Below are 14001 nucleotides of genomic sequence, written 5' to 3' on the forward strand. Positions count from 1 at the left end.
ACGGTATTGATTTGGTCAAAACAGCCGAACCCTTACACAACGGTGACAAACGAAAACCATTTGCACCGGATCTGTCACCATTGAAATCAATGGTGATGCAAACAAAAACCTATGATTTCTGTTTATTTCAGTTTGGATTCTGCACATGGGTTCCCCTGACGGAAAGCTCCGATGAAACCCATGAACGGAGTCCCGACGCGGATGTGAACCAAGCCTAACTTGATGACTGCTATCTGGCAACCAGAACCTACAAAGTACAAGTTGGTTTTGTTATCTCGTATGTCAGCCTTGGAATTTAAACAATATGACAGTTACATTTATGAGATAGTTACATTGCATTATACTTTTATGCATGGTTCAATTTATGCAGATGTGTCATTTTTGTTCTACATTCTCAGACAAATCCACGTCACCTCAACGTAAACCCATATTAGGGGCATAAAGAATGACGAATCACTTTATAGACTAAAGGAGTCCATACCATAGTTATCATTCTGGCAGCGTGCCATTAACATTTATATTCCATATTACTGCACAAGTAGGATGATTTGCAACTTGGAAAGGGGAGTGATAACCTCTATGGGCTCCTATTATAAATCATGCGTTTACTAGATCAATGTTACCACTATTGCTACAAAATCTGACTGATCCTGCCATTATATTGCTATACATCTGTCACTGTATTTTGTAAAATATGTTATGGCTGCGGTCACGTACCGCTGCCGCTCACCCTCTGCGAACGGCCGCAACCGCAACTTCCCTTCCTGGTCTATGCGATGGGGTGCGCGCGCTCGTCCCGGGCTTAAAGGGCCAGCGCGCGCACTCCCTAAAAGTTCCCTAGTGCACCAAGGACCATAAAAAGGGCTCCGCCCTCCCACTCCTTGCCTGAGCGTTGTTTGTACTTTTCCCATGTCTGTATTGAAAATGGTCCCTTTTGCGTTTTTCTGCTCCCAGTGTTTCCGTGCCCTGCTTCCTATCTCCTGTATCCCGTACTGTGTGTTGACCAGCCGCCTCTTTGCTACGGCGGAGCGGCCTAGTGGGCAAAGTTCCCTCTAATTCTTGGCAGCTCCAGAGCGGGGCAGTTAGGGAGCAGGGAAAGTCTCCATCAATGGTGGGCGATCTGATAACCAAAAGTAATACCCCCAGTAAACGCTACTATAGCGTACTAAATAAGAGAAGAAAAATTATTTTAAATTCGTTTTAATTACCTTTTTAAATACTATAATATTATAAGTCCACCAGTAAAATAGACAGTTATAAACACCAATTATAGGCATCAATGAAAGAATCCCTCTCTTACACCACTGTCCCTGTAGATAGCATCACACAGACCCCCCTGTAGATAGAGTCACACCCCCTCCCTGTAGATACTGCCACACACAGCCCTCCTGTAGGTAGCATCACACACAGCCCCCCTGTAGATAGTGCCACTCAGACCCCCCTGTAGATAGAGTCACACCCCCTCCCTGTAGATACTGCCACACACAGCCCTCCTGTAGGTAGCATCACACACAGCCCCCCTGTAGATAGTGCCACACAGACCCCCCTGTAGATATTGCCACACAGACCCCCTTGTAAAAATTGTTACACATACCCCCTGTAGATATTGCCACACAGCCCCCCTGTAGATAGTGCCATACAGCCCCCCTGTAGATAATGCCATACAGCCCCCTTGTATATACTGCCACAGCAATCCTCCCTCCCCTTGTATATACTGCCACACAGCAATCCCCCCTCCCCTTGTATATACTGCCACACAGCAATTCCCCCTCCCCTTGTATATACTGCCACACAGCAATCCCCCCTCAACTTGTAAATACTGCCATACAGCAATCCCCCATCCCTTGTATATACTGCCACACAGCAATCCCCCTCCCCTTGTATATACTGCCACACAGCAATCCCCCCTCCCCTTGTATATACCGCCACACAGCAATCCCCCTCCTCTTGTACATACTGCCACACAGCGATCCCCCCTGCCCTTGTATATACTGCCACACAGTAATCCCCCCTCCCCTTGTATATACTGCCACACAGCGATCCGCCCTCCCCTTGTATATACTGCCACACCGATCCCCCTCCTCTTTTATATACTGCCACACAGCAATCCCCTCTCCCCTTGAATATGCTGCCACACAGAAATCCCCCTCCCCTTGTATATGCTGCCACACAGCAATCTCCCTCCCCTTGTATATACTGCCACACAGCAATCCCCCCTCCCCTTGTACATACTGCCACACAGCAATCCCCCCTCCCCTTGTACATACTGCCACACAGCAATCCCCCTCCTCTTGTATATACTGCCACACAGCGATCCCCCCTGCCCTTGTATATACTGCCACACAGCGATCCCCCCTCCCTTTGTTTATACTGCCACACAGCGATCCCCCTCCTCTTGTATATACTGCCACACAGCAATCCCCTCTCCCCTTGAATATGCTGCCACACAGAAATCCCCCCTCCCCTTGAATATGCTGCCACACAGCCCCCCTCTCCTTGTATACACCTCCACACAGCAATCCCCCTCTGGTGCTACGACTCCACTGCATCCGCCCGCCGCCCATGACAGTGCATTGGCTTTAAACTTTAGTGAGCGGGCGGACTGTGGAAGGTGCGCTTCCGGCAAAATAACGGGTCCGGTGCACAACAGAGACAAATGGAAACCATGGGCACCTGATCCGTCACCATTGAAATCAATGGTGATGGAAACGGAAACCTCTGGTTTCCATTTGTGTCAGTTTGTGTCTGTTCAGGGTCCCGTTCTGACGGAAAGCTCCGACGGAATGTCAGAACGGGACCCCTACGCAGATGTGAACGAGGCCTTAGTATGACTGCAGTATCAGACTACACAGGGTTTGTTTGTAGTCCGTCACTATTGAAACATATAGGTCTGTATAGGAGCTGTAACACAAAACAATGCAACATTTTTAACCCCTTAACGCAAGGTCACGTAACTGTAAGTGACAGCCGTTAAAGGGTTATATGGAGCGGGCTCAAGGGCTGAGCGCACTCCATACTGAGCGGATGTCGGCTGTATGTTTCAACTGACACATTACGGCAACAGACGGGATCAAAGATCATTTTGATTCCGCCCGTTCTAACACCTTAGATGCGGCGGTCAATAGTATCTAAGCCGTAAGAAAAAGGGGGTGGGCCCTCTCCGACACCCCATCGCAACCCGATCACGGGGTGCTGATGGTTGACATGGCAGCCTGGGGAACTAATGAAGGCCCCCAGGTCTGCCATCTTTGTGCTCCTATTAACCCTTTCCCGTCGCTAATATGCCTATTTACGTCAGAAAAGGGTATTTAAAGATGGCGCCCGCTCAGAGGCAGAGCGGGGGTGCCATAGCCACCGGGTCTCTGCTGTGTTACACAGCAGGGACCCAGCGGCAATGCTTGCGATCAGAAACATTTCTGATCGCAAGCATTTAACTCCTCAGATGCCAGTGTCAGATGTGACCACCGGCATCTGAGGGGTTTTTACTACCCCTTTCACTTCAGGGCCAATCACCGGCTCCCGTGCAGCGAGATTGCAGGAGCCAATGTACTCCAATAGCAGCTGCGAGCCTTGTGAATGCTCCCAGCCCTGCTATAGGAAGATAGCTATTGGCCTGTGGCAGGTCTCAATAGCAATGCACTAATTTTGATATAGACTGCAATATTGTGATATTGCAGTATATGGCATAAGCGATCTAATGATCGCAGGTTCAAGCCCCCTAGGGGGGGGGGCTAAATAAAAGTTAAGAAAAAAATGAAAAAAGTTTTTCAAAAAATATAAAAATTCATAAATCACCCCCCTTTCCAGAAATTCCCCCAAATTGTATAAATAAAAACTACATGTTTCTACGTACAAAAAGACGCCTTACACAGCTCTGCACACAAAAATATAGAAAAGTTATGGGGGGGGGTCACAATATGGCAATGCAAATTTTTTTCCGTTTTTTTCAAACTTTTAAATGTTTAAGGTACTAAAACATAACAAAAACTATATAAATTTGCTATCACCGTGATCGTACTGACCAGCAGAAAAAAGGTAATGTGTCATTTTCCCCGTACAGTGAACACCAGTACATGGTTCCCAGTACATCGCACATAATATTAAATAGTACCATTAGAAAGTACAACTTGTGTCGTAAAAATTAAGCCCTCATACTGTATGGCTGTGTAAATGAAAAAATAAAAAAGAGTTATGACTTTTTGTAGACGGGGAGGAAAAAACAAAAGCATAAAAACAAAAATGAGTCTGGTCCTGAAGGGGATAAGCCCTGCCAGAGGCAGTGTTTAATAGGAGTCTGTCATAATCACGAAATACTGCACTACATTAGTATTGCGGTATATAGCGCAAGCGATCCAACAATCGCTGGTTGTTATAAAAAAAAAACTGAAAAAAAGCCAATTGAAACCACTTTTAGAGGTTAAAAAAAAAAAAAAACTTTCCCAATTTTTCCCTAAAGTAATGTTAAAAAAATAAAAAATAACCTAACTGGTATCACCGCCTCAGTAAAAGTCTGTTACAATATAACGTTGTTTAACCACACGGTGAACGCTGTAAAGACAAAATTTCAAAAAGCAAGAATTGCTGTTTTCAGCTCGCAAAGAAATGGAATAAAAGTGATCAAAAGTTGTATGTACCCCAAAATCGTACCAATAAAAACTACAGCTCGCCCTGCAAAAAAATAAGCCCTTATAATAATAATATGGCTCTGAGAAAGTGGCGACAGAACACATTTTTTTTTAAACAATTACGTTTTTTTCGTTGTAAAAGTGGTAAAACATTAAAAAATATATATAAATTTGGTATCACCATAATCGTATCAAACGTTATAATAAAGTTACCATGTCTTTTTTTACCGCACGATGAATGCTGTAAAAACTAAACCCAAGAAACTATAGCGGAATAGGTGTTTTTTGAGTCCAGAGTCAGCGCAGCCGTCTAGCAGAAAATTTTCGAGCACTTCATGCTTCCCTCTGCTGACAAGCTTTATGGAGATGCTGATTTCATTTTCCAGCAGGACTTGGCACCTGCCCACACTGCCAAAAGTACCAATACCTGGTTTAATAACCTCAGTATCACTGTGCTTGATTGGCCAGCAAACTCGCCTGACCTAAACCCCATAGAGAATCTATAGGGTATTGTCAAGAGGAAGATGAGAGACCCAACATTGCAGACGAGCTGAAGGCCGCTATCAAAGCAACCTGGACTTCCATAACACCTCAGCAGTGCCACAAGCTGATCACATCTATGCCACGCCGCATTGATAACACCTCAGCAGTGCCACAAGCTGATCGCCTCCATGCCACGCCGCATTGATGCAGTAATTCATGCAAAAGGAGCCCCGACCAAGTATTGAGGGCATATACTGTACATACTTTTCAGTAGGACAACATTTCGGTATTAAAAATCATTTTTGAAATTGGGCTTATATAATATTCTAATTTTCTGAGACACAAAATGTTGGGTTTTCATTAACAGTTACCATAATCATCAACATTAAAAGAAAAAAATCCTGGAAATAGATCACTCTGTGTGTAATGAATCTATATTATATATGACTTTCACATTTTGAATTGAATTATTGAAATAAATTTACTTTTTGATGATATTCTAATTCATTGAGAAGGACTAGTAAATATATGTGTATGTATATGTATATATATTTCAAGTTTTATTCAATAAGCATCTCTGAAGAATTAGTGATGCGATTTAGTAGATGCAAAACATTAAGGGTATGTGCACACGGTGAGAGGCTTTTACATCTGAAAAGACAGACTGTTTTCAGGAGAAAACCGCTGCCTCGTTTCAGACGTAAATGCTCCTCCTCGCATTTTGCGAGGCTTCTCTGACAGCCGTAAATCTTGAGCTGCTCTTCATTGAGTTCAATGAAGAACGGCTCAAATTACGACTGAAAGAAGTGTCCTGCACTTCTTTGCAGAGGCTGTATTTTTACGCGTCGTCGTTTGACAGCTGTCAAACGACGACGCGTAAATGACAGGTTGTCTGCACAGTACGTCGGCAAACCCATTCAAATGAATGGGCAGATGTTTGCCGACGTATTGTAGCCCTATTTTCAGACGTAAAACGAGGCATAATACGCCTCGTTTACGTCTGAAAATAGGTCGTGTGAACCCAGCCTAAAGCTTCCGTAGTTTGTTTGCCTAGACCTAGACACTAAATATTGCCCAGAAAATTATCTGCTTGACTGCCAAAAATAACTTCCTAACTAGAGCTAGTCATATTTTTATCTCACAATGTGGCTCTGCAACTGATCCAAATTGATTGAATTAACATCACTCTGCTACATTAAATTCATCACCCATTGACCATAATTATAAAAAAAAACCTTATGTCGGATCTTTGAGAAAAAAATAAAAAATAATCTAAAATTTCTAATCTCTCGAATTAAAGGGGTGCTTTAGGATTTTACATAGATGGCCTATTTTTAGGCTAGGCCATCATCGTATTATCAGTCTGGTCTGAACCTCCAGCAATCTCACCGATCAGCAAAAAAAAAAAGGGGCCTTTCACTGCAGCTCAGCCTGGTTTTTTGTTTTTATTTGAAAAATGTCACATACATTATACAAAATACCAAACAAAAACACAATTCATTAAGACCCTCCACCCAACCCACCCCTCTCCCAGATAACCCAACCCACCATAAGGATCCCCAAAAAAAAAACACAGTGGAAAAAAATCCCCCCAAAAAACAAAGCCTCCTCCCCATTCTTCTTTTTTCTCCTATCTAAGGGTATGTTCACACGGCCTATTTACGGACGTAATTCGGGCGTTTTTGCCCCGAATTACGTCTGAAAATAGCGCCTCAATAGCGCTGACAAACATCTGCCCATTGAAAGCAATGGGCAGACGTTTGTCTGTTCACACGAGGCGTATATTTACGCGCCGCTGTCAAATGACGGCGCGTAAATAGACGCCCGCGTCAAAGAAGTGACCTGTCACTTCTTTGGCCGTAATTGGAGCCGTTATTCATTGACTCCAATGAATAGCAGCGTTAATTACGGCTGTAATTGACGCGGCGTTCAAGCGCCTGCACATGCCGGAACGGCTGAAATTACGGGGATGTTTTCAGGCTGAAACATCCCCGGAATTTCAGCAGTAACGGACGCCCTCGTGTGAACATACCCTAATAGTAAAGCCCAATCCACTTATGCATGAATCAGTTGGTACTCCTATATTTGAACCGCTCCTCAATGTATTCACTGTGAGGGTATGTGCACACACAAACTCAAAAACGTCTGTAAATACGGAGCTGTTTTCAGAGAAAACAGCCTCTGATTTTCAGGCGTTTTTGAAGCTGAAAATGAAGTTTCTTTTGCGTTTATTGACGAGTTTTTTGTCGCGGAAATCGCGTTGGAAAACGCGCCAAAAAAACGTCCGAAAATGCCTCCCATTGTTTTCAATGGGAGGCGCAGGCGTTTTTTTCCCGCGAGCGGAGAAAGCGGCTCGCGGGAAAAAGAAGGGACATGCCCTATCTTCGGGCGTTTACGCCTCTGACCTCCCATTGACATCAATAGGAGGCAGAGAAAGCGTATTTCGCAGCGTTCAATGCCCGCGGCGCTCAATGGCCATGGGCGAAAAATGCAGCGAAAATCGGCGTGCAGGCAGAGGAAACTCTGCCTCAAACTTCCAAACAGAATTTTGAGGCAGATTTTCCGCCTGCAAAAAACTCGTTTTTTTTAGGCGTTTTTCATAGTGTTCAATGGAAAATCAGCTCCAAAATACGCCTCAAGAAGTGACATGCTACTTCTTTTTACGGAGCCTCTTTTTAACCTCCGTTTTTTAAAACAGAGGCGTAAAAAGACGCCCCATATGAACTAAATGCTGTTTTTCCAATTGATTTCAATGGTCAGATGTTTGTAGGCATTCAGCTTCCGTTTTTTCAGGCATTTTTCGAGGCGTAAATACGCCTGAAAACACTACGTGTGAACATACCCTTAAAGAGGCTCTGTCACCAGATTATAAGTGCCCCATCTCCCACATAATATGATCGTCGCTGTAATGTAGATAACAATAGTGGTTTTTAGGGTATGTTCACACGGCAGCGTCCGTAACGGCCGAAATTACGGGGATGTTTTCAGGAGGAAACATCCCCGTAATTTCAGCCGTAATGGCATGTGCAGGCGCTTGAACGCCGCGTCAGTTACGGACGTAATTGGCGCTGCTATTCATTGGAGTCAATGAATAACGGCTCCAATTACGCCCCAAGAAGTGACAGGTCACTTCTTTGATGCGGGCGTCTATTTACGCGCCGTCATTTGACAGCGGCGCGTAAATATACGCCTCGTGTGAACAGACAAACGTCAGCCCATTGCTTTCAATGGGCAGATGTTTGTCAACGCTATCGAGGCGCATTTTTTGGACGTAATTCGGGGCAAAAACGCCCGAATTACGTCCGTAATTAGTGCGTGTGAACATACCCTTATTTTGAAAAACGATAATTTTTGAGCAAGTTATGAGCAATTTTAGATTTATGCTAATGACTTTCTTAATGACCTACTCTGCGTTGTACAGAGGAGTGTATGAGGCTGACAAATCAGTGACCAATCAGTGACCAATCAGCGTCATACACTTCTCATTTTTCCAGCCCAGCTTCTTTCACTGCACAATCACACTGTAACAATGGGCTGGAACAATGAGAAGTGTCTGACGCTGATTGGTCACTGATTGGTCAGCGTCATACACTCCTCTGTACAACGCCCAGTTGGTAAAAAGTAAAAACACACCCAGTTGTCTACTAAGAAACTAATTAGCATAAATCTAAAATTGTGCATAACTGATCGTTTTTCAAAATAAAAACCACTATTGTTATCTACATTACAGCGCCAATCAGATTATGTAGGAGACAGGACACTTATAATCTGGTGACAGAGCATCTTTAGGCTTCGTTCACATCTGCGTCGGGACTCCATTGGTTCCGTCAGAGCTTTCCGTTAGGGGAACCCATGAACAGAACCCAAACTGAAACCATAGGTTTCCGTTTGCATCAACATTGATTTCAATGGTGACCGATCCGGTGCAAATTGTTTACGTTTTCCACCGTTGTTTAACCCCTTAATGACCGGGCCTGAAAAGACCTTAACCCCTTCCCGACATTTGTCTTATCCATACGCCAAAGTCGGGTAGGGGAAGTATGGAACAGGCTCACGGAGTGAACCCGCTCCATACGATGCCGGTGTCGGCTGTTTGTTACAGCCGACACTTCAGAGTAACGAGCGGCATTGCACTTGAGCGACCACAGAATTTAAATCGTTAGAAAGAGGGGGGCGACCGCCTCTAACAGCTCATCAGATGGTTGCTATGGCTGCCTGGGGGCCTAATGAAGGCCCCCCCAGGTCTGCCATCTTTGTGCACCTATTAAGCCCTGCCTGAACCAATTGTGTTCCAATTCACCTTATTCCCTTAAAGAGGCTCTGTCACCCCATTATAAGTGCCCTATCTCCTACATAATGTGATCGGCGCTGTAATGTAGATAACAGTGTTTTTATTTTGAAAAACGATCATTTCTGACCAAGTTATGAGCAATTTTAGCTTTATGCTAATTACTGTCACATACACCCACATTAACTTTACTGAAGTGTCTTGAGAGTGAATAGACATCACCCCCAGCCAGGACGCGATGTCTATTTACACTCCTGACACTTCGGTAAAGTTTGTGTGGGACTTAATCGCTGCACAGCGTGATCTCGCAAGATCACACTGTGAATGACAGCATGCTGATAGCAGACTTTACCGAAGTGTCGGGAGTGTGAATAGACATCGCGTCCTGGCTGGAAGTGATGTCTATTCACTCTCAAGACACTTCAGTAAAGTTAATGGGGGTGTATGTGACAGCACAGCAAGATCACGCTGTGCTGAGTACAAATGGACATGAATCGGGAAAAGTGTATGACACTGATTGGTCACTGATTGGTCAGCGTCGTACACTTCTCTTTACAACGCCCACTTGGTCAAAAGTTAAAAACGCCCAGTTGGGCATTAAGAAAGTAATTAGCATAAATCTAAAATTGTTCATAACTTGGTCAAAAATCATAGTTTTTCAAAATAAAAAACACTGCTGTTATCTACATTACAGCGCCGATCAGATTATGTAGGAGATAGGGCACTTATAATCTGGTGACAGAGCCTCTTTAAAGATCTATTACAGGCTCCGCTTTCCCTACAGCCAATCCTATATAACAAACGTACTGAATAGTATAACCAATGATTTATCAAAAATTGTGTCACCTTGTGCCCATTAACTCTGAGCAAATTATTGCTCGACTGATATATTTCATATATCCTCCTTTACATCCAATAATTCCCTCTCACCTCTTTTTTGTATAAATTACCATTTTTTTGGCCACCTTAGAAATGCTTAAAATTTTACCCTTTATATTTCCTTGCATACCCACTATTTGTGAAATAGTGCTTGAAACTATTAACTTTAATTTATCTTTCTCTCTCGTGGCTACCACCGCGCTTTCTTTTTTTAAGACCTCATGCCTTTTTAATACACCTCCCTCACAAAATTGTACTATTAATGTTAAACTTTTGGCGATTCAATAAGCTGGATCCGGCACTTTAAAGAGGCTCTGTCACCAGATTATCAAATCCCTATCTCCTATTGCATGTGATCGGAGCTGCAATGTAGATAACAGTAACGTTTTTTGTTTTTTTTTAAAAACGATCATTTTTGGCCAATTCTGAGCAATTTTTTTATGGGCGTTGTGAATAGAAGTGTATGATGCTGACAAACAGTTCTATTCACAACGCCCAGCTAGTAAAACAAGTAAACACGCCCAGATGTTACAAACACAATACACGCCCAGTTGGAAATAAGAGAAAACACGCCCAGTTGTCCATTAGAAAGGCTCATTTGCATAAATATAAAATTGCTCATAATTTGGCCAAAAATGATCGTTTAAAAAAACAAAAACACGTTACTGTTATCTACATTGCAGCGCCGATCACATGCAATAGGAGATAAGGATTTGATAATCTGGTGACAGAGCCTCTTTAACTACCTCTGGAAGAGAATCATTAAAAAATATCAGTGTAATATCCAAGGGTCCTACTGCTCCAACTATCTTTTTAGTATGATTCCAAACCCTCTCCAATGATCCCATCAGTGAATTTTTAGGAGCCATTTTACTTGACTTCATTTCTATAACATCAAAAATACTTTGTGCCACTCCATGCTGTGCTATAACTTGTGCATTCAAAAAATCTATATTTTTCCATTTTATTAGTAAGACAAATGTGCAGGCAGAAAGTAATGAAACAAGTATGGTATAGCCAATCCCCCCTTTTCTTCTGGGAGTGTCATGATTTCCAACTTAATATAAACCCTCTTCCTGTTCCATATCAACTCATTCAGTAATCTATCTATTTTTTTTAATATTTTATCCCCAATCGACACTGGGGAGTTGTTGAGAATATACATGATTTGTGGCAGCAATAAAATCTTTATTGGCCCAATTCTATCTGCCTTTGAACGTGGAGGTCTGTTCCATGTACCAATTTTGCTTTTGATCCTTTCCAGCAGAGGGGTGATGTTCAAATTCGTGTACAACCCGTGGTGAGCCGAAAGATTCACCCACAAATATTTACGAGAACCTCTTGGTGCTACCTGTTGCAATTCTGTATCTAAACTTAGACTTAAGTCAAGAGGAAGTGAAACCGATTTCACCCAATTTATCTCCAAGCCCTTTCTTCCATTACTATCCCCGAACTCTCCCCCAAAAACAGGAGGAGGTCATCGGCATACAATGCTATTTTGTCCTCACTTCCCCTCAATCTCAGAGCTTTTACTAATTTTGATCACTACTAATTCAATGGCTAAAGCAAAGCGTGGGGGGGGGGGGGGTGGAACAACCCAGTCTATTGCACCTTCCCAATTTTAAAAATTGTGACAATTTCCCATTTATGCAAATCTGAGCACAAGGTTTTGGATATAGCAATCTCCCCCTCTTTAGAAAGTTCTCCCCCAAACCATACTTCTTTAAGATTCCCCACAGGTATCGCCACTCCACACTGTCAAACACTTTAACAGCATCCAAGGAGAGAATGGAGGGGTCGACCACCCAATCTACCCACCTGAATATTAGCATGCACTCTTGCAATATTGTCTTGTGTTGACTTATGGGGCATAAATCCACATTGATTTTCCCCTATGAATGTTCCAATTACCCTAGAAAGTTCATTAGCAAGTATTTTTGACAGAACCTTAACATCAGAGTTAATCAGCGATATGGGCCTATCTGATGCAGGATACAGTAGATCTTATCCACTTCTTGAATTAGCCCAATACTAGCTTCATACATCAGGTAATTGACCATTAGCTAAGGACTGACTTAGAACCCCAAGTAGTTGTTCCAACAATGGGTCCTCATATTCCCTATACACCTCTATTGTCAACTCATCAGGGCCTGGAGCCTTATCACTTGCCATATCTCTTATCCCCTGTCTTACCTCTTCAAGTTCAATTGGGAGATTCAACCATTGCTGCTGCATCAGCAACAATTTGCCTTACCCAAATACTCGTTCAACAACTGGTCAGAATATTCTGCCCTCGAGCTATATGCAGCTCAGCCTTGAATGGTCTGAACTGCAGTACCAGGCACAGCCACAGTCGTATGGATGTCACAGTGTTGATAACTGCAGGGTAGGGCCTGCGGCACTCCACCAAGCACTGCTGCCCCTTGGTTTTGCTGGGAGGGGGGGCCTGTAGGTGGGACACCCGATGATCATACATTGATGGCGTATACTAGAAATGGTCAATCACAAGGGGGATGTGATGCCGACAACAATGATTTTACAGGCTGCATAAAAGATGTCATCAGCCGATAAACGAGCATTTGCTCGTTTGTCGGCTGATCACTGCCCTCTTTACACGGACCAATAATCGGGAACGAGCGTTCATAAGAATGCTCGTACAGCCGATTATTGGCCCGTGTAATGGGGCCTTTAGTGTAAAAGATAACTGAATGTATATGGCTTAGTTCCGCCTGCCAAATGACAATTCCACAAAAAGGTGCTATACCCTATAACTACACTATTAACTTTCTCGGCTTCTACAATTACTGCTTGAAAAATAACACTTATCTTAAGCAAGAATGATCAGGCAATATATCTGTACAGCTCAGCAGGTGACCTCCTTATGCCAATCACATGGGATAACAATTAAAAGGGAACTTGTTACAACTGATCTGTCAGCAGCATGTTATAGAGCAGGAGGAGCCGGAGCTCCCTCCTCTCCTTTCTATAGACATCTATGGGCAGCTGTAACCTGATCCTTCAGTGAGCTGATAGACTCTTATCTTGAGGAGACGGATTTAGAAGTATGTGGGCCATCTACAGCTTAACAAGGAGGGCTGATCACAGCCGAAGGTGCATAGCGCTCAGCTGAGCGCTTTTGCACCTTCGTTTCAGTGACAGTGTGGGTCTCAGCACCCGGACCCCCACCGATCCAACGCCTGATATGTCTCTATGACATCAAAAGTTTGATGAAAGTGCAGTTACTGTCTATTCCTTAATGTCTGTAGTAAATTGCATAACAGGTATTCCCTGTATGTAAAATTCAATATAAATTAAAGTTATATATTAGAGACTGATAAGTAAGCATTTACAGCTACGTAATGTGATGTAATAGATCTTCAAACTGGTTTCCTAAATGCCAGTGTGATTGCAGCTCCAGGCATATTACCATATTATGATTCTGTAATATGACACCCATAGCCTGTATGGGCCAACACTGTGTCTTCGTGTACCTCAGAAAAAAATGGTGGCGTCATACAGTAGCACATAGAGTGCTTATGGGTGTGTAATAGAGATCTAGAGGGAATCATTTGTATCGCTGAGTCTATGCACAGCTTTGCATATGTATGAGCCCTTAGAATATTGTTAACCAATATTTCCTATACCATTTTCAGTAATGACAACTCACTATTCTTAATCTGTTTCTAGCCGTTATGGACTATTGACTGCATTTTTTATCCCCCGTTT

At 43.2% G+C, this 14001-nt stretch overlaps 1 protein-coding gene across 1 annotated transcript in view; it reads right to left on the reverse strand.

The window, feature by feature from the left end:
* NFKB1 (nuclear factor kappa B subunit 1) overlaps nucleotides 1-14001 on the reverse strand; it is a 140868-nt gene that overhangs the window by 67556 nt on the left and 59311 nt on the right. The gene's annotated exons all lie outside the window — the stretch shown is intronic.

This window comes from Rhinoderma darwinii, chromosome 1, assembly GCF_050947455.1.
Source record: "Rhinoderma darwinii isolate aRhiDar2 chromosome 1, aRhiDar2.hap1, whole genome shotgun sequence".
In the NCBI taxonomy this organism is placed as follows: Eukaryota; Metazoa; Chordata; class Amphibia; order Anura; family Rhinodermatidae; genus Rhinoderma; species Rhinoderma darwinii.